This window comes from Notolepis coatsorum, assembly GCF_963971535.1.
Source record: "Notolepis coatsorum genome assembly, chromosome: 6".
NCBI classification, from domain to species: Eukaryota; Metazoa; Chordata; class Actinopteri; order Aulopiformes; family Paralepididae; genus Notolepis; species Notolepis coatsorum.
This window is the reverse complement of record NC_140170.1, coordinates 145,629,615-145,649,945: the sequence shown is the minus strand read 5'-3', so window position 1 is coordinate 145,649,945 and position 20,331 is coordinate 145,629,615.

The following is a 20,331-nucleotide window of genomic DNA, read 5'->3' as shown; positions in this document are numbered from 1 at the left end:
TTTAATAGCGTGCGTGCAAACGTATAGCAGCTAACATGCGAACATCGTGATAGATGGCTCTGTGGCTTAGCTGTAATGTTGCAAATTAGTTACACACATTGCTGTTTAATAAATTAACAAATAATAATAATAATCTTACCTTGTATTTGGCATCCAAGAGAAGGAAAATATCGCTGTATTGCGCTCTTGCTGCACCTGAGCTTGAAGCGAGGACTTGGCGAGAGAGAAAGATGGCGTCGGCACCTTTGGGAATTATATGGATAGTAGGCGTGACCAATGCTGTATTACTCCAATAGAAACTCTTCTGGAACTTTACTCTCACTCTATTGGCCACAGGCAATGATTATGCCCCAAATGGAGTAAATATGACTACTTGAGAGGAAAATAATAACTCCGTAATAATTACTCTGGGAAAATGACTCCCCAGTTTTTCCTGTGTAGGCAATGTTGGCTCCATACAGCAAACGCTAATTGATTAATTAATTGATGACATCACAAAGGGCAATCATTCTGAACAGCTTGTTCATCTGAAGACTTCAAACCCTGGCCAAACAGCAAGTACCTCTGTAATTTCCCACCAGGGCAGAGCCTAAATAACATTTCCTACTGCCAAATCCATACAAAGATACCCATTGTCCATTATATATTTAAGAATGATACAGACAGCGAGACATTATATAATCTGCTACAGGTTGTATAGGCCTATATTTGGGAAATATAACGTTTTGTACCATGTGTTCAAACTGAAAGCAAGTGAGACATCCTTACAGATACCTCTGAGTCAATCACTGGTGGTTGAATATCCATGAAATCATATTAATGGGGGTATGTTTGCATAAAACATACATGAGAACATGTTTTACAAAAGATATAACATTTTTAAATGATCCTCAAGATGTCCAACACACCTTTGGGTAACGTTCAGCTAATCACCAGGTGTGATTTGGTACGGCATATGATACCGTACGTGTCCTGTGTGTGCCGTGCCTGCAATGCTGGATTTTTTGATAGGAATGTAAGTATTTGTAAAGCGATTAGGCGACACAGAACTTGTGTGGGATGCAGAGAAGTGGGGGGAAATGTATTTTATTGTGTGGAAATTTTTACATGTTATAAAAGCCTGTTTTCAAGTCTGTAATTGTCATTTGGAATAATGCTGTGGTGTGGGAGTTGAAAGAACACATTTTGAAGAGCCAGGGAGTGCGGACTGTCTCAGTGAACGTTCATTCTCCCATGCAGCTGTGATATGTAGCTAGCTAGCATAGTGAGCATTACGTAAACAGCCCGGGGAAAACCAGCCAACAGATAGCCGTCCTGTTCTCCGACAGTGGCCCGGAGGACGCCCACGCGGTCTGTGATTATGGCTGGGTGAAAATATCTGGGTGTTGATGCCAAAACAAATGTGGCAGCACAAAACCAACACAATATCTCTTCTGCAAGCCACAACGATGTCATCTATGGTGTCATCAACGTGTCAGTGTGTGTCTTTTCCTTCTAATGTTATTTGAATCAAACCAATGTCTCATTTCCAGTCATTTTTGCAAATTGCTTCTGGTAAATTCCTCTTGACATGGATTTATGGAGGCCGTTTAGTCTCCAAAGAAAGCCTGAAGAATGTGGTGGTAACCCGACCCGTATTATGTTTGTCTCGTTCTTTTGTAAATATGCGTTTACATTAAAGTGCCCACAAAGCGGCCATTAAGATGTGTTTTGGTTTTGTTATTTGACTTGTTTCCCCAAAACCAAATAGGCCATTCGGTTACGAGAGAGACATGAGTTGAACAATAACCAAAGATAATGGTTAAAGTGAGAGTGAAAGAAACGTTAGCTTTCACTTCATTGATGTGTAGACACATGAATGTGTCTGTTAACACTTTGAGTGCCACGCCGGGTTTTCCTTTTTACCCCCTGAATGCCACCATCGGCGCCAATGTTAACGTTAATATCGCCTAATCTATGTTTTAAATTATGGCTATGTGTCAATCTGCCCATCGCATTATCAAAGACTATTTTCCAGTCAGTGCTGTCGAGGCAGATTGGTTTTTTACCGCGTCATTTCCGTTTCAGAGCATTTAGAAAAGCACCCGTTTTCAGATAAAAAAACAGCCCATTCTGGACCATTCTATGAAAATCGTCTTTTACTGGAATATTCCACAACGTTGATATTCGTCGGCCTTTTTATGAATCGTTTTAAAATAAACGCTAGATGATCAATATTATACGTGCACGCAAGCACATTCGGGCCGCGCACGGATAATCGCCGCGTTGATTTCCTCTTGGGCTCTTTCGGTTTCACTGTAAAAGTCCATTTCACAAAACAGCTTATAACTTCATCAAAATTAGTCTGATTATCCTAACACGGATAACATAGAGTCCTTACCTGACATCAGATGGTATCCAACTGGTATATTCCAATTCCTGATCACCATTCGAAAAAATCGATAAGTGTATAGATCCAACGCGATACAGTAGAACTCCATGATCAGCAGGGCTCAGATGCTCCAGAATGAACTGTGGTAACCCCGGCTGGAAAATGTGGAGTACCGGATTTTTTCCCCCATCCATTTTCATTGAGTCCATTCCAAAATCCCTTATGTCATCTGAAAGACGATAGGGGGCGCTTTTTTCCACATATAATATCCGGCGGTGCTCGTGTATACTCGGGTAGGCTCGCGTGATGCAATATGATTTCAGATCGCTAAAAAAAAAAAAAAAACGAGAAATATCGTGAGTGGCTTTCAACCACATAAAAATAAACCCGAGATATCTCGTGTGTGGCAGTTAAAGTGTTAAAGACTCCGGTATTCAATATAGACATTGGAGTATGTTCCATAAGACTTTAAGATATGTTCCCTTAGTATGACGAACACTAGGGGGTGCTGCAGCGGGACAGTCAGACTGGTGGTCAGAAGAACGGCGTCAGGTGTACTGGGGAAGACAGAAGAAGCGAGGTGCACGCCCCTTCCTGCGAGGACTTCCGACGAGAGCACACGTGTGAGAGAGGGCTCTTCCCGAGCAGCGAGCTAACGGCTAATAACGTGGCCTAGTGATTAAGTATAACGCAGAGTATTAACGTGTTAGAACAAGTATAGTATCGAGACGTGGTGTTACCGAAGAAGACGGTCAACCGACCAACGTCAGGAGAGGACTATTACCTTAATCCTAGGTTGGTAAATCCTAGGGCCATATCCACCACATTCATAAACTCTAGACCTAGTATCGCAGCACTACAGCTAGGGGCCCCGCTGGACTTAGCTCTGCTGGGTTCCTACTATCCGGTGTTAGTAGAATCTCACCCTCATTAAGTAGGGATAATCCACCCTGCTACAGATGGAAGGAACATTAGCCTTCACTTCATTGATGAAAGGAACGTTAGCCTTCACTTCATTGATGGAAGGAACGTTAGCCTTCACTTCATTGATGAAAGGAACGTTAGCCTTCACTTCATTGAGGAACGGAACATTAGCCTTCACTTCATTGATGGAAGGAACATTAGCCTTCACTTCATTGATGAAAGGAACGTTAGCCTTCACTACATTGATGAACGGAACGCTAGCCTTCACTTCATTGATGGGAGGAACATTAGCCTTCACTTCATTGATGGAAGGAACGTTAGCCTTCACTTCATTGATGAACGGAACGTTAGCCTTCACTACATTGATGAACGGAACGTTAGCCTTCACTTCATTGATGAACGGAACGTTAGCCTTCACTTCATTGATGAAAGGAACATTAGCCTTCACTTCATTGATGAACGGAACGTTAGCCTTCACTACATTGATGAACGGAACGTTAGCCTTCACTACATTGATGAACGGAACGTTAGCCTTCACTTCATTGATGGAAGGAACGTTAGCCTTCACTTCATTGATGGAAGGAACGTTAGCCTTCACTTCATTGATGAACGGAACGTTAGCCTTCACTACATTGATGAATGGAACGTTAGCCTTCACTTCATTGATGGAAGGAACGTTAGCCTTCACTACATTGATGAACAATACATGGTACTACATGGCACTACAGGGTTCTACATGGCTCTACGTGGCACTACAGGGTACCACAGGGCACTACAGGGTACTATATGACACTACAGGGTACTACAGGGTACTACATGGCACTACATGGCACTACAGGGTACTATAGGGTACTACATGGCACTACGGGGTACTACATGGTACTACATGGCACTACAGGGTACTACATGTCTGCTCCTTTGCAGCACCACAAACATGGGAACTCTCTAACTCTTCCCCCCCCCCCCCTTTCCCCCCCCCCCCCCCCTCTCTCTGAGTGCCCGTCTCCTGGCGCTGACTAAGGTGATGGATGCCTCGGGGTCTTGGCCAAGATTGTAGTGACTGCTCTACATGCACCTCCGAGGCCTTGGATCAGTTATTCACCGCCGTCTGTCCGTGGTCCTGTCAACTGATTAACAGTATTAACAGACTGTTAACAGATTAACAGTCAATGCGGTTTCATTGCTGGGTTAAGTACTTCCATTTCTATTCACATAATACGCCTACTTCATATATCTACTCCATTCACATATATGCCTACCACTTGTATCTATTGCTATGTCCGCCTACTACAATCTCATGAGCTGTCTAACGCCTGTCCCGTCTCCCTGTCTCCCTATGACTTGCTGTCCTGGAGTGTTGACCGGAGTGTTGGACGTCCCGTGACGAAGGCCGGGAGGTTGCGACCCCCTCTGCGTGCCCCCCTGTCTCCGGAGGTCTCGTAGTGGTGACCGGAGTGCCGGATGTCCCGCGATGATGTCGGGGAGTTCGTGACCCTCTCTGCGCCGCCCCCTATCTCCCTGTCTCCGGCTGTCCCTGAGCAACGACCGGAGTGTTAAATGTCCCTTGACTAAGACGGGGAGGACGTGACCCTCTTTGCGCCGCCCCTGTGCCTCAAATAGATTGCTATCAGCTCTATCTTTAATCTTTCAAAATGTTCAGTTGCTATCGCTATTAGCTCTATCTTTAATTTTTCAAAATGTACAGTTGCTATTGCATGCACTCATCTGTGTTCCACTACACACATGAGTGCATGCTTACCAACTGTCCGTCTGCAACACTACTATCACCAACATCTAAGAAGGGAGATCCCCCCTTGAATGGCCCTTCTAAGGTTTCTCTCCTCCACAATGCCTGTGGAGCTTTTTTCCCTATTGTTAGGTTTTAGTGAGTTTTTCCTTACCTTCGCGTGGGGTATGTCTGGGAGTGCTTGCATTCTTTCATTTATTTGCATCCATCTAAAAATGTTTGCACCTTATGGTGTTCTTGTTCTGTTCTTGACTTATTGTTATGTTTTCTTCTTGACTTGTTTAAAGAAGATCTGTACAGCCCATGGGGACATTAACGTGTGTTGTCGGGCCCTATAAATAAATTTGATTTGATTTGATTTATGAAAGGAATGTTAGCCTTCACTTCATTGAGGAACGGAACGTTAGCCTTCACTTCATTGATGAACGGAATGTTAGCCTTCACTTCATTGATGGAAGGAACGTTAGCCTTCACTTCATTGATGGAAGGAACGTTAGCCTTCACTTCATTGATGAAAGGAATGTTAGCCGTCACTTCAATGATGGAAGGACGTATGATCTGAGGCAGGAAGTGGGATTATTTTAAAACTGGAAGTGTAGGAAGGTATATCTTTATTTTTATGTATTCATCTATTTTTCCCTATTTCAAGGAATACAGACGAATGATATTGAATATAGCATAACAATTCTGGATATTAAAAATGCTATTTTGTCATGCAATAGATACAGTACAGTACATCCAAACACTTTTTTTTTTCACACAAAATTGTTCACTGGGGCCTTTCTAATAATAACGACAAAAGTACAAACGCATTATAATTAGCTACTTCCCGTTCACAAAATGTAATCAAGGATCTACATTTTCTATTTAACACGTTATACAGTACCTTACCTTGTGAAAAAGCACTACATTCTCAACGAGGCAAACACATTTGAAGTTTTGAAGCCTATACTGAGGGGCCCTGGAAGTAATAACAACACGCTGATTTGCAATTGCAAAGTAAACTTGGACATTAATTCACACATTCAAAGCAAATAGATGAGGAGACAAGCTCCTGGGCAGGTTAGATCAACGAAGCTGTTTATCAAAATAAGCGGCCAGTCCAGCAGTGGTCAGCCTATTGCTTCTGCTGCCAAATATAATCTGCTTCACCATCATAAATCTGCGTCTGACATCTGCACAAAGCCCTGTTTTAGCCAAACACTGCCAAGCAAGGCTGTTTATGCACCGATCGCCTGATAGTCTCCATGACAACGCACACCACAATTAGACAACTGTAATCCCACCTTCAAACATGTGCACAGTTAATTATTTCAGCTGCAGTGAGAGACAAAACGCTCTGAGGGGGGGGACAGACTACAGAGCCAACGATGGAATTCTGTAGCCTGACCCCCCCCCCCCCCTCCTCTGTCAACTCTTTCTGCTCGACACAGCTGTGTGTGAACTCTTTTAAATAGAAAAGAAAGAAAAATAAACTAAAGGGAATCATTGAGTCAACAACAAGTTAGAATGCTTTGTTTTCAGTCTGACAAAGAGCTCTTCTATCTCTTTTTGAAGAGGGTTCTCAAAGTAGCTTCAGTGACAGGGTTCCAGGGGGTCCCCAGCAGGCCGGCCCTGTTATGTTACATATGGTGCCCTAGGAGAGATTTCAGACATACTATACTGTATATCTTTGTGCTAAATAATTGCATGACTTTGACCATATACGTACATACACGGTTAGCACACATCTGACATGGCTGTGTGAGGTGACTTTTGTGGTTCCAGTGAGCCCAACCTCATTCACATATATCTTGAGAGAGAGGTCAAGTGACTCTGTTGTAAATGGCTGTACTGAGTATTTCCTGGTAAGGTAGCATGTACTTTAGGAGTTAATATCTAATATTTAATATCTATTTATCTACAGTTTCAGGTGATCTTCACTCAGGCTTTAGAATTGAGCCTGTGACGTGACGGCCTCTGAAAGACAGTAATGTTGGTTGAATTGAGCCTGTGACGGCCTCTGAAAGACAGTAATCACCTGTATTACAGCTACAGGTGGACAGAGTTCAAATTTGGAGAAAGGATTTATTTCATTGTAAATTAGCATAGACTGGGTGGTACCCCTAGATTCGTCTGGGTCTCTAGTTTCAGATGATATCTTCTACATATTCACTGCAGCACTAGAGACTGAAAGAGCCTCAGAAAAAGACAAAATGTTAGAGTAAGGTCGCTCCTTTTCCGGAAAGTAAGGTGCCGGCTGGTACCTCTAGACCTCAGGGTATCTAGTTTCAGGTGATATCTGTATCTTTACTGTAGCCTTAAATTTGAGACCGCTAGATCCTCCGAAAGACAATAACGTCAAACGTTGTTTTTTGCCTGCCAGCTGGCGCCACCTAGTTTATGGCAAATACGGCCCTGTGTTACCTTCACTAATATTTGACTTATTAGAATAATAATAACTGGACTTTGAAGAAGTCTTTATTCGTCATGCAGTGACACACATATGCGATAGGCGGCACACACACAGGAACACACACATGCAATTCTTTTTTTTTTGGGTCACCGAGTCTCTGCGCTTGACCCATCCCATCGTCCTTCCCCCCAAGGGCAGCCGGGCGCAGATAGGGAGTGGCCGCGCCCAGGGGACCAATCCAAGTGCGTCTTTGTCAGGGACACAACCTTTTGTGCATGTTTTTCCATTGGGTTTATCTTACTGGGAGGGGAAACCCTTGCGAGCACGGGGAGAACATGCAAACTCCACTGTCATGTACAAAGGTCTGTTGACCACACAAAATAGTAACTGGAGCCGGCTGCACATGAACAAAAACAGCCTCTCTCAGTAAATGCAAAACAGTCCCGGGCAGGTAGGTAATAAACACAAGGCGTTGTTCCAAAAATAGTAAATAATATTTATTAGGCAGGGTAGGGATTGAAACCTCCACTGCTTTATTATGGTAAGGAGGGGAAGTAATCCCACAAACATATAAACAAACAGGGAAAAAGGTAGTTGGAGAACACACAGGGTAAATCTAATAAACGCTAGTCTGGGCTGTGTCTACAGACACCAGCCAACCAGGTTGGCACTGGAATATCACCCAGCACTAAGGTATCAAAGGTACAAGTCCACACTCAGTGGAACTAGGCCTAAAGCCAACAAGAGAATACTCAATAGTTGAGAAGTGGCGCAGAGGCCAACAATATCTACATATATATACTTAAAGGTACAAGTCCACACTCAGTGGAACTAGGCCTAAAGCCAACAAGAGAATACTCACAATCCCAAGCACAATCACAAGCACAATAATAATCCCACACAACAGTGGAAAACAATGGCAACCTCACTTCACTCTGGTCACTGGCAATTGACAGAATGAGGCGCCCAGACGTGTGTGTGCTGTCAGGTATTTGTCCACCCGTCCCTCTCGAGGTGATTGCCATCAGCTGTCATTCATTAGGCAATCAGCACTCTTCAGTGTAGGGACGGGCGGCACCTGACAGGAAGAGAAAAGAGACAGCATTAGCTCTCATGTTCACACACACACACACATCACATACAAAACATAACACATTAAATATACTAACCTGATGTTCAGAGGGTGTCATAAATACAGTAATAATAGTAATGACCAACCCACGTACCCATGTACGTCACACCACACAGAAAGGCCCGGGAGATACCCCACCTGGGTACCTGGCAACGTGGAAACCTGGGCCCTCATTCATCAACGTGTGCGTAGAACATGTTCTATTTCCACACGTAAGCACAGAATTTAGAATGAGTGTACGCACAGGGAAGTCGGGATTCATCACACGTGCGTACGCAGGTTCTACGCACACCTGTCATGATGAATATGACTTTGATCCTACGTTTGAGCTCGTGCACTGTTTTAAGTATTTGCATACCAGAAACGCCCCGATTAACCATATACGGTAATGGAATACACCCATGAAATGTGGAAAAATGGACTAAGCCGAGGGAAGCGTGTCATGAGACAGGCTGACAGACGTGTACACTTACGGTGATGTCGGATATTATATCTATTAACCATTGCTGCCTGGGCAGCGCAAACACTAATAAATACCGCGCTGGAATATGACTGCCTTTTCCCGTGTTGTTTGATTAATACCCAGGGATTAAAGTTCTCCTCAATTTTATTCCAAATCGCGATGGATCTCCCGTCAATTCTCTACCTGCTGCATATGATTTCTAGAGGCATACTACAATCTATTTTGATGTCAGTATTGGGTAGCCTATATAAACAATAATACGATAGCATATACAAGAACAATGAATCTTACTGCCATGTATGATGTAGCAGATACGCCATGTGTAGCCTGCCTATATGTGATCAATACAAACATGAACTTGAATTCCATCATGTCTGTGTGCGGGTCACTGCGGGAACTCACAAGGCTGTTGTCACAATGTAAATAAGAACGTGCACTGAAAAGTTACAGTATGTAGTTGGTTGATTATTTGTATGACAGTCAGTAAACCCTTGCAAAAAGTATCCGTTTTATTTAATGAATTGAAAACATTCAGCATCGCCTTCCTCCCGGCATCCAGCAATAACATGTATCAGGCAAATGCGCATCGCAACATTGACTGAGTGGAATCCCTTTCTATTCACATAACTGCATTTGTGATGGAGCTTTGACAGCTACAGTAACAGTCTATTGCTCGATCCATCTCCAATATCACGATGGACCGTGCCGGTGGCAAAGACCCGAGGGTGGAGAGGATCTTGAATGAATTCCATCATCATATATATATGTTGTGTGTCTGTCCACTATGTTTGTTACTTTGTTATTCCCCCCCCCCCTATCTATGTAAAGCGAGCTTGGGTCTCTTGAAAGGCGCTATATAAAATGAAGCTATTATTATTATTGTTATTATTATTATCATCACATCTGTGCGGGAGCTCACAAATAGACTGTTAGTCTCAGTGAAGTTTCAACGGAGGTCATCTATTCTAACCAACAAATTGAAGTAGAAAGCATTTCGTGACCAATCTTATTTGGAAACATGACACACAAAATAATTAGCTTTTTATTTGAAACAATATCTAATCGCGTTTGGAGGTTGGTGTTTTGCGTCTGCCCCCCCGTGCCAAACAAGCAGGCCAACCTCTTGTTCGCGTGTGAGCCCGTTATAATTACACTACTGTCGCTATTTTACAATGAACTATAATGAATTACGGGTCATACAGAAGTTGAACACTAATGCACGGAAGCTTATTTCCGCCTTGAAACTAATGCAGAACTGAGGAGTGCTTATGCGTAGTAACGATATTCTACCACTGGGCGTCAGCTAAGTGTGCTCTGACCTGTGCGTAGACGTAAGCACGGAGTCAAGTTCAAGTTGAAATTGATGAATCCCACTCTTTGCTTAGAAATGATCGTACGCACAGGGTAAGCACAAATCTGTGCGTAGAACACGTTGATGAATGAGGGCCCTGGTCCCCAAGCGGGAATCGAACCCTGGACCTTCTAGCTGTGAGGCGACAGTGTTACCCACTACACCACCGTGCCGCAACCCAGAAGTTAGCCCAGTGAGATAATGTATGAGAATGACTATTCTGATCACAGATTTCACTCCCTCCACCCACATAATAGATACAGTTGAAGATGGTAGATGGTTGAAGAAACCTGGCTTGGCTTCAAAACCAAATTCTCAACAATACTAAACAACATAGCCCCCCTAAGAACCACCAGGGTAAAAAATCGCGCTGAGCCATGGATGCACACTGAAATACTGACCGATATGAAAGCCAGAGACAAAAAATGCTCTGAAACAAACTACCCTCCCACTCAGTATGGGGTAGAACACATAGTAGCATACTACAAGAACCTAGGCGTCCACAAAGACAACTTCAAACTGGAAATGGTAACTACAGATGAGGTACTCAAAAAACTGAGTGCCCTCCAACCGAACAAGGCCACTGGCCATGACAACATCCCCTCCAAATTCCTCAGAGACTCAGCAGCCGCCATCACCCCAGTCATCACACACATAATAAACCTCTCCATAAAACAGGGACACGTCCCCAAGGACTTCAAAATTGCGAGAGTAACACCCCTGCACAAAAAGGGCAGCAAATTAGACCCAGGCAACTACCGCCCTGTTTCTATCCTTACATCCATCTCGAAAGTCATGGAAAAATTTGTATACGAACAGGTCGAAAAGTACCTCGCGGAAAAAAATCTAATCTACGAATTCCAATCTGGCTTCAGAACATCCCACTCCACTGACACATGCCTTCTCTATTTGAACGACCACATCAAGCAAGAGGTGGACACGGGCAAATACTGCGGCATGGTCATGCTGGACCTACAAAAGGCCTTCGACACTGTCAATCACACCATTCTGATTGACAAGCTAAAAGCAATTGGTTTTGATAGTCTATCAGTGAGCTGGATACAATCCTACCTGGAGGGGAGAGAACAGATGGTGGAGGTAAACGGTACCCTATCCCCCCCCTCACAGTGAACTGTGGTGTTCCACAAGGAAGCATACTAGGACCGCTACTGTTCCTAATTTATGCAAATGACATGTCGTCAGCTTGTGACTGCAACTTGTTCCTGTTTGCGGACAACTCAGCCCTGCTGGTCTCTGACAAGAACAAGTTACAGGTTGAAAAAACCCTCAGCTCGGAACTAGGCAAAATCTGCATATGGCTCGCCGACAACAAACTATCATTACACATGGGCAAAACAGAGTCCATTCTCTTCGGTTCAAATAACAAACTCAGCAAGACCGACGGCTTCTCAGTTACAGTGGGTGACAATATTGTCACAAGGAAAGATGAAATTACCTACCTGGGTTCCATCCTAGAGGCTAATCTTTCCTGTGACAAAATGGCATCCAATGTAATAAAAAAAAGTCAACCAACAAACTCGATTCTTGTACCGGATCTCCTCTCTGGTAAACAAGAATACCCTGAAGACTCTGGCAGGAGCACTCATTCAAGGGTACTACGACTATGCTTGCACCTCATGGTACCAAAGCACCTCAAAGGCACTAAAAACCTAATTACAAACATCTCAAAACAAACTAGTCATACTACTGCTTGACCTGACTCCTAGAACCCACCTCACCCCTGCCCACTTTGGCAACCTAGGATGGCTTAGAGTAGACGACAGAGTACAGCAACTTGCAATGGGCCTGGTCTACAAGATACACTACACGACCAAGGTACCCATGTACATGTCAAAATACTTCCCAAAGGTCAGTGAATACCACGATCACAACACCAGAGGGAGCTCCACATATCATGTTAAACCCAGATTCGGCTCAAACAAGGAACTAAACACGTTTCGCAATTATGCCACATTAATGTGGAATGCCCTACCCAAAGCTGTAAAGGAATGTGAATCACTACCCACTTTCAAAAAAAAAACACTCTCAAAGAACACCTACGGGAGACTGCAATTCGAAACTGGCCCCTACAAATGTCCTAACCCAGTTGTACAGTAAATGACCAAGTATGGCTTTGTCAGTATTCCAATGTACAGTGTACAGTGTCCCCCCCCCTACCCAACCCCCCCCCCCCCAATGTACAGTCCCACCCACCCACTCACCCGACCCCACCTACCCAACCTCCTCCAATGTACAGTTTCTATGTCAAATGTATATACTGGACACTTTTTGTATCACAAACCGTACTGTATTTGCAAATCTGGTATGTCATAAATGTATAGATGTAGCAGTACTGTCTATCTGTATGTCGTGTGTGTCATATGATGAATTGAAAATGGGGGACCCTGATGTAAACAAGATGAAAGTCTTTCTCTGGTCTGCATCCCATTAACAATTGTATGTATTGAGCTGTACTGTACTGTACCCATTCTGCAATCTGTTAATAAACTTTTCAATCAATCAATCAATCAATCACAGTTTTAGAATTCTAAGGACTAAATAATATCAAACAACCTAAGTCTTCAGACAAAACCTTATCAAATTAGATTAGATTAAAATGTATTGTCATTATACAGCACAAGTACAGTAAAACGAAAAGAGGTTTGGAATCCAACTAGAGTGCAATTGTAACAGTAAAGTGCAATAGTAATATACAATGTACAGGTGATTAAACTGGGTATAAAATAGTGTAGTGCTAATCAGATTGTCAGTTCTTCCATTTGTAATATAATATGTACAGACAGGTATAAAGACACTATGGTAGTAAGTCATACTGGCCAGCAGTGTAACTACTGTACTGTAGTAAGAGTAGGTAAGGGATATGTACAGATATAAATATAGTATCTACAGATATGCAAAAGGATTATATGTTTATGTTTATGTGTGTACAGACAGGTGTGGGTAGATATATATATACGGTGAGAATAAATATATATATACGGTATATACAGCATTATTGTACATGATATCATACAGAGTTATGGGTTATATGCAGGTGTATAATACGTGTATAGAAGGATTACATCCACAAATATGGATATATGGGTGTCCAACGGCGTTTTGTATATCAGTTCTGGAGTGCTTGACAGGAAGACGTTTTGAGAACCACCGTTCTAAGGTACATAATATTAAACCTTAAGCGACCGTGTTCACACAATGTTGCTGTCGATCAACAAAAGGGAAAATTAAGAATACAATAAAGGTGAATGATTGATTGGTGTTCATTTCCAAATGCTGTCAATTCGTCTGCAGGCACCAGGGGTCTGGCTCTGGACTGCCAAGTATTCAGGAAAATACATTACTAAAGAGTACTGCATCCTCTCCCTCTCTCTCTTTCTCTCTCGCTCGCCAAATGTTGACTCAGAGAGCCAACCTGTTCCCTAGGAAGCCCACCACAGGGCCCCCATTCACCATGTTAACAGAAGAAACTCATTTGCCATGTGTTGTTAAAACTTTTATTAATAGCAATTTATGTCACTCAGACGGGGCTCCTCGGGAAGAAAAAAAAGCAAGAAAGAAAGAAAACATTCAGACCTTGTTCAAATCTATCACTCAAGTTGTCAGAAAAATTTGTTCTCATGCAATATAGATAGGCTGTGAGTGTGTGTGTGTGTGTGTGTGTGTGTGTGTGTGTGTGTGTGTGTGTGTGTGTGTGTGTGTGTGTGTGTGTGTGTGTGTGTGTGTGTGTGTGTGTGTGTGTGTGTGTGTGTGTGTGTGTGTGTGTGTGTGTGTGTGTGTGTGTGTACAAGAGGGGATCTGTGTCAGGGAGGTCTGGTGACTGGCTGTTTAGAGGCTCCCTGTAAAACAGGTCATGCTGTTTCGCATCATGAAGCCTCAATCACAAACAAATGTTTTATTTAAAGACCCAAAGCGTTGTTTACTCCAATGTGCTTGTGTGCTTACACACTCTATCTCTCTCTCTCTCTCTCCCCACCTCTTCCTCTCCCCTCCCCGGCACGGTTCTCCGCGTTCAGCATATTCGAGCGCTGGAAGCGCACTAAAGAGGAAACCAGAGCGCTCCTGACAGGAAGCTCCTACCCCGTCACAAATAGGTGGGAATGTACATGAAGTGAACAGATTGCGCCAAACACGGTTTAATAAATGAGGCGTTTGGGGAGAGGGAGCGGATGTGTTGCAAAACTGGCAACTACTGTAAATAACCCCCCGTTCATGGCTTGTTTGCAGAGTGGATAGGTGTTGTAATCACGGCGAGAGCCTTCCTCACCCCTCCTCTTTCCTCACCATCACCATCACAGCGGAAGCCTCCTTACCCCTTATTCTCTCACACCCTTATATGGGCAGCATCCGTTCCCCGGTTTCCCACGCTGCCAGCACCTCAATCAACACGGCTGTGACGGATTCCCGCATCAGCGTGAGGATACTTCAGCCCGCAGATCCTGTTCTACCCTCGTCGGAGTGTTAACCTTACTTCCTAGGTACGACGACTAGCTCTAGCCTTGTTACTCAAACCTTGTTGAATTGCCTTGTCGCTAATCCTGTTCTCTCTGTGCCCCAGGACCACCGCCCCGGTACTCCGCTCACCTGGACGCCCCGTGCGGCACATGGAACGCACCATTCCTCATCCCGAGAACATTCTTGTACCTGTCACACACTCCTATTTGTGAAACTGTCTGCTTGGGGAATCATAATTAAAACCCACCTAAACCGCTCCATTCTCTCTCCTCCTGTGTTCTGCAATTGGGCTCCGCCAAACCCCTATTCTAACAATAGGAGCGTAAATTAGCAAAGAAAACATCCGGTCTCTGACCATGTATGTCGTCGGACAAAGCGACGCAAATCTAAGGCCTGTTGGCGGTGTGTGGGGTCAGACTCTCGTGTCTCCCTCTAACAACTGCCAAGGCGCTCTGAATTCCACGGAAGCGTCTGAATTGGGTCACAGAGCGGCCTGTCGTCCTATCGACCGCGTACACGATCGAACGCTGATACTATTGACAACACATGGGGTCTCTATTATCCGCTAATCTATAGCTATGGTTCCATAATTCTTCATCAAGGTTGTTGTCTCCTTATCTAACAAGTGTCATGTACCAAGGTCTAATGACCACATAGAATAGAAACTGAAGCAGGCTGCACATGAACAAAAACAACCCCCTGAGTAGATGCTTTTAAAGCACGGTCCCGGCAGATAGGAAAACAACACAAACGCGCTTTCAAAAGGTAAATTATATTTATTAGCTGTGGCAGGAATTCAAACCTCCACTGAATTAGGATGAGGGAAGAGGGGAAATAATCCCACAAACATATAACAAATAGGGAAAAGGGTAAGGGGAGAACAAACAAGTAAATATAATAAAGTAAGGCACAAGGGCCAACACAAGCCCTAGTGACCTAGTGTCACAGGACACAACCACAAACCCTGCGGTTGGCAGTCTGGGAATCCCCCAGCAAATGTACACCACGTGCACAGCACAATATAGTTCCACACAAGCAGTGGCAAAAAGGCAGAAGGCCCAATACATAGATATATATATTAATTCCACACAAGCAGTGGCAAAAAGGCAAGAGGCCACAATATATATATATATATATATACTCACCTGGTAGCTGCACCAACACAAATACAATGCCTACCAGGTAAGTGGTGTGAACAACATGAACACACAGTGAATCAGTCCCACACAATAGTGGACAGTGTTATAATAACTATTCCACACAAACAACAGTGGACAGTGTTATAATAACTATTCCACACAAACAGTGGTAAACAATGGCAACCTCCAACTCTATGGTCACTGGCAAATGACTCCATGAGGCGCCCGGACGTGTGTGTGCTGTCAGGTATTTGTCCACCCGTCCCTCTCGAGGTGATTGCCATCAGCTGTCACCCATTAGGCAATCAGCACTCTTCAGTGTAGGGACGGGCGGGCGGCACCTGACAGAGAAAAAGAGACAGCATTAGCTATCATGCACACACACACACACATCACATCCAAAACATAACATATTTACATATACTAACCTGATGTTCAGATGGTGTCATAAATACAGTAATAATGGTAATGACCAACCCACGTACCCATGTACGTCACACAAGCAACAAGGCATGTTCCACTGTAGTCTCTCCAACAGTCATCAGCATCACCAGTGCGCACAGAGGTTTTCCAGGGGCAGGGTTAATGTGTTCAAAGGATTAGGAGTTCCATATTGCATGTGAGTTCAGTCAACAGAGGAAGAGGGAGGCCCGGGCATGATGATTTCTGTTGGTTCCAAGCTAGCCTAGAAGTTGCCTTTGAGAACCAATGGTTCTCGAGCCGTAACGGCACATGGGGCAGGAGCCTATCTCCTGTTTCCATAGCGTGAGGCAGCTTGATGTACAAGTACACCCCTTGGACATGGCGCTAGTATGTCGCAAGGACTTCCCCCCAAACCAACCCTTGATGCTGAGTGTCAAGCAGGGAGGCTATGGGTACCATTTTTTTTTAAATAGTCTTTGGTATGACTCGTCCGGGGCTTGAACTCCCAGCCTCCCGAACTCAGGGCGGACACTCTACCCACGAGGCCACTGAGCCTAGCTTAGCATTAATGAATGGAAGCGGATACGGACCAGCTTGTAGCCGAATAGCTTTCAACTGAATGGCCAGAGAGGAAATTGGTCAATCTTCTTGTCTGACTCTGGAGACGATGGTAATATAGGCGTGTTCCTTTACATATTGAAAGTGTCTTTTTTAGGGCACCCCACTAGGACAGGGGTCAGCAACCTTTACTATCAAAAGAGCCACTTTTCCCCCGTCCCACAAAATAAAATGCTCAGGGAGCCGCACAACCTATTTACCCTTAAAATGAAGATAACACAGTGTATAACGTTTTATATATCCCCAAGCATACCCCACATTTAGCATAAAATGCCTGACAATTGCATACCCAAAGTAATTTGCGATTTATTATACTTTATACTTATAGCACACAGTTTGTTGCATTAATGGGATTATAAAGCAACAAAAAGATTATTTTTTTTACTTATAACAAAGGAAAACCTCAAACTCTTATGAAGAGGAGAAAAAATACTCGCTGTGTAGACCTATTTTTAAATAAAACACAGAAGAGGAGACAAAACACTGGTGTCTGTAGACCGACTTTGAAATAAAACCCTGAACTATTCAGGTATATTTGAGTCCTTCCCTTATTTGTGGAAAATCTATAAAATAAAAAGTACATTTTTCGTTGTTCGCAAATTTCGCACAACATATCTGGCATACAGGTAAGCCTGCATCGTTAGTCGTGAAAGCAAATGAATCTGTCCAAGCTGAATTAAACCCTCTATTTTCCTCAGATTTTCCTTTTTTTGGATTTATCCATGTCGGGGGGTCGGGAACTCAAGATTAGCCATTTGCAGACGGCAGGGAGAGGCGCGGGCGTGTGACGTAGGCTACTGTATATTTTAGTTGATGAAATATTTTTGTTGACTAAATATCTTAGTTGATGAAATATTTTTTCATTTCAGTGTCACAGTATGACATCGATCTCCAAAATAAAAGAAAATAAAAAAAATATGCAGGTTGCCGACCCCTGCACTAGGAAATATATGCCTGCAATTATAACGTCCCACCGGTCCATGGACTGTTCTCCCCTGCTCTACCTCTCCCCGTCCCTGTACTGTATGTGTGTTCCTTGTATTTCTGTCCCTTAGTGTTCTTTCCCTTCTCTCTCTCTCTTGCTCTCGCTCCCCTTCTCTCTCTTGCTCTTCTTCAAGTTCCTCTGTTAGTATAGTGTTACTGTCTTGTATTAGTTTAACTGTTTAGTCTTAGTGTATGTAGTTACTGTCTGGTATTAGGTTCTCTGTTTGGTGTCTGTAGTCTGCTTGTTATGTCCCAGTCCAGTGTCTGGTGTTTGTCTTGTCGTTCATAGTTGTAGTTCCTTGTTTTGTTTCTTGTAGTTCCTTGTCAGTCTGTTTCCCCTCCCAGGTGTCTCCAGTTGTAACCATCCCAGGTGTTTCTCATTTGTTCCTGTATTTGAGTTCCTTGTTTCCTGTTTTCTGTGTCTGCCCATTGTCAATGTTGCATAGTCTATGTTGCACTGTCCATGTGTCAAGTAAAAGTAAGTGTTCCCCGTGTTAGATATTCTGGTTGGTGTTTAGATATAATCGTGTTAGATATTCTGGTTGGTGTTTAGATATAATTATTTCATTTTCCCTTTTCCCCTCTTCCAGTGTTTACTGAGAGGTTTTGTTTTGTTTTGTTAATTGTATGCACCCTCATTTCTGTTTGAGATTTATGTTATTAAAATAAAAACCCTTGGACTTGGTGCCCACCTCAACTTGTCTGCTCTTGGGTCCTGTTACACCACACTGTGACAGCAATGCCTAGTGCAAAAATATGATATTGATTTCTCAATCTGAAAAAGACCCCCGGGGACCTAAACACAAAGAGGACCACTGACGAGCATCGCAGAGTTTTCCCTCGTCCATAAAACTCCACTTTGACAGCAGTTTTTTTAAGCCATCTTCAATGGACGACGTGCCACTCGGATACACATTAAGAGCTGCTGTGTTTCATTAGCAGCGGCTGCTGTTGTTGTTCTTCACACGAGGAGGCTCCTGTTTTGCATACGATGAGATGATTGCATGCTGGTGCTGGCGTGGCATCGCCGCTTAATGCGATGGCCAGTGATCAGCCAGTGGTCCCCCCTCTGGACCCCGAGGCCATCTCATTTACATTCCTCAGTCTGTGTGGACACAGATCTGCTAAGACTACACACACTGGCTGCCTGCAGCGCAGACCATGTGCCAGTGTGCGTGTGTGTGTATGTTCGTGTGTGTCTCTGTGTGTGTGTGTGGTGCTGCAAGCGTCAGGCAAGGAGGATTTAGCGCAGGTTAAAGCTGCTAAATGCGACTAGTTATTCTCATGACTTATTCATGGGTTTTGGAATTAAGTCTGACAAACAAGTGGAATTCAAGTATGACAAACAGAAATGATACACGGTTCGATGCATGAAAAGGAATGGTTTTGTTTTATTTTGTTTGTTTGACTTATAGTTCCAAAGTGGAATACCTACATGATAATCACTGGAAAACACTAGATTTAAACCCTAGGAAGTTCCGTCGATTAATAGATCAGTCGACCAAGTCCTATGAGTATACGACGGAGAGCGTATAAAGTCAAGGACAGCAGTAGGAGTGAGTAGTTGTATGATATGATTCGGGGGGGGGTGGCAGGGGGGGGATGCCGAGGGAGCCATTCTTCTAGGGCTGTCTGATTCTGACAACACACTCTGACCCGGTCAAACGCCACTACATGCTCCATCCTTGAGTTGCAGTGTGTTACTGCCTCTCCCCCGTCTCCCCTAACAGAGAAAGTGTGTGTGTGGGTAGCTGCAGGCCAGAGAGAGAGAGAGAGGGGGGGGGGGGGGGGGGGGGGGGTGAGGGGGGTTTGCAGAGCCCAGGCAGGGTGCAGCTCTCCTGGCCGGAGTCCGACTCCTCTCATCCATGTCCTCCTCAAGCGCTCGCTACACTAAAGCACCACACAGAGAGGCAGAGGTGAAGGGTAGGGAGGTGAACACACACACACATACATGTGCACATGCAGGCACACAAATACATGCACGCACACAGCATACACACACACTGCACACAACTCTACCTACAGCGCTACCCGCCCCCTTTCCCCCACCCCATCCCTGTCCCCCCCACCTCTCCACCCCCCCCCCCCCCCCAACACACAACCAATGCTCTTCTGTGAAGGTTAACCGCCTTCTTATCCTATCTAAAACAAAAGGAATGCAGAGAGAGCGGCGCTTTTGAGTTGTTTAAGAGATGTCGGCGCGCATAAAGCCGGCGTCTCTCGTGATCACAGAGAAGAAGAAGGGACGATGGGGGGGTTGGGGGGGTAACGACGACACAGCACTTCAAATGATGCAACGAGACACTGGCGA